This window comes from Echinops telfairi, unplaced genomic scaffold (genome assembly GCF_000313985.2).
Source record: "Echinops telfairi isolate 266 unplaced genomic scaffold, ASM31398v2 ScPeMD7_23;HRSCAF=83, whole genome shotgun sequence".
Lineage (NCBI taxonomy): Eukaryota > Metazoa > Chordata > Mammalia > Afrosoricida > Tenrecidae > Echinops > Echinops telfairi.
The window spans coordinates 6,361,696-6,363,686 of record NW_022103920.1 but is presented as its reverse complement, the minus strand read 5'-3'; the positions used below and the strand labels follow the sequence as shown (position 1 = coordinate 6,363,686).

Genomic DNA, 1,991 nt, shown 5'->3' with positions numbered 1-1,991 from the left:
GTTGTTCCCGGAGCTGCAGCCTCCGCCATTACTGTTTATCCCACACAGCAATGGCACCGGAACTTCCGGGGTCATATAGTTCCGGTCCGGCACCGGCGGAGGGGCGGGGAGAGGGGAGGAGCCTGTGGCGGACGCGTCGCCTCTGCGTGGTCTCTGGGCTGGCGGAGGCGGGGTCCGGGCGGGGCGAACCGCCCTCAGAGTCCGTTGATTGGTCGACAGGAGAGGCCGTTGGGAGGGGCGGGTCCAGGGCGGGGCCTGCACGCAGGTGGTGAGTTCACGAGTAAGATACCTGTTCTTGTCTCCAAGCCTCAGTTTCCCCGCCCCTCCAAGGAGGAACCCTTTATGGGGTTGCTAAGAGGACTGTAAGACAAACTTGCAAATTAGTGCTGGTGCCTTAAGAAAAAAAAAAAAAGTAAACCCATTGTCCTCGCTTATTAAAATACCATTAGATTGACTCCAAAGATTTACTGGAATTGAAAACAAATTGGCAGCGTGGCAGGCTATAAAATCAACGTACAGAAATCAGCTGGATGCTTGTATATTAAAGTTGATGATACACAAAAGGATATTTTTTAAAATACCATTTATAATAACTACACAAAAGATAAACTAGGAATATTACCAGAGAAACAAAAGACTTCTACAAGGAAAACTACAAAATGTCCCTACAAGAAAACCAAAAGGAAGTTTACACATGGAACAAGCCACCATGTTCCTGGATAGGTAGACTAAACTAAACGTCAATATTAACAAAAACACTTTACAAATTCAATGCAATTCTGATCCAAATCCCACCACAGTTCTTCAAAGAAGTGGAAAAACTGTTCAAGAACTTCATATAGAAAGGAAAGAAACCCTGGATAAACAAAACACACAAAAAATTTTTAATTTAGGAGGCCTTTCATTCTCGGAATTCAAAACCTATTATATAACCACAGTAATCTAAAACTGCCCAGGACTGGCACACCCATAGATCTGACAGATTAGAATTGGGAACCCAGAAATACAACCAAGCACCTATAGGCACCTGATCTTTGATGAAGGACTAGGACACATTAAGTGGGGAAGAGAGGACCTTTTCAACAAATGGTGCTGGGGAAATGGGGTCTAACCCATAAAAGAATAAAACAGGACCACCCCTCAAACCATGTACAAAAAAGGAAGCCAAGATGAAGACCTCACTAAAAACCACACAACCGTAAAGAGCATCGATGAAAAACTAGGGACAACTATAAGGGCCCTAATACAAGGCATAAAGACACTATGGAACATAATGAAAATATCCACACTATAGGGGACAAAGCCCTGGGGCCTTCTAAGAATATGGCATTTATGCCCATCAAAAGACTTCAAAATTATTCAAAGAGACCCTGCTGATTGGGAAAAAAATATCTAGTAAAGATACATCAGTTAAAAGGCCAATCTCCAAACCTACAGAAAATTACATCTTAACAAGAAAAATATAAATAACCCAATTTTTAAAAGTGAGCATAAGATATGAACAGACAATTTACCAAAGGCAACATCTAGGTGACCAACAACCATATGAAGAAATGTTCATTAGAAATAAGAGAAATACAAATTAGAAACAATGTGGTATCTCCAACTGATACTTTGTAGAAAAATTCAATAAAACAAAATAATAAATGCTGGAGAAGATGCAGAGAGAAACTGTACCACCCTGAAGGAAACCAGCATGGCACTTCCTTAAACAAGTGAAAATGACTCACTGATGCCACAATTTCTCTACTGCATTTATACCTAGAGGAAACAGAGTACAACATGAGCACACATAGGCACACCTGTTTATTACAGTAATTTCCATAGCAGCAAAAACATGGAAACAAAAGCTCCAATTGTAGAGCAATCTAGTTCCTAAATGCTTCCTCCCCGCTCCCACTACCATGACTGGAATTCGACCTTGCAAGTCTGGCTAGACCAGAGGATGTACACTGGTCTGTCAAGATAAGAGCCAAACAAGTGGTTCTATG

General features: G+C 41.7%; 1 protein-coding gene across 1 annotated transcript in view; it reads right to left on the bottom strand.

The window, feature by feature from the left end:
• The window catches only part of MKRN1 (makorin ring finger protein 1), an 18,949-nt gene that overhangs the window by 16,149 nt on the left and 809 nt on the right, over positions 1-1,991 (bottom strand). The gene's annotated exons all lie outside the window — the stretch shown is intronic.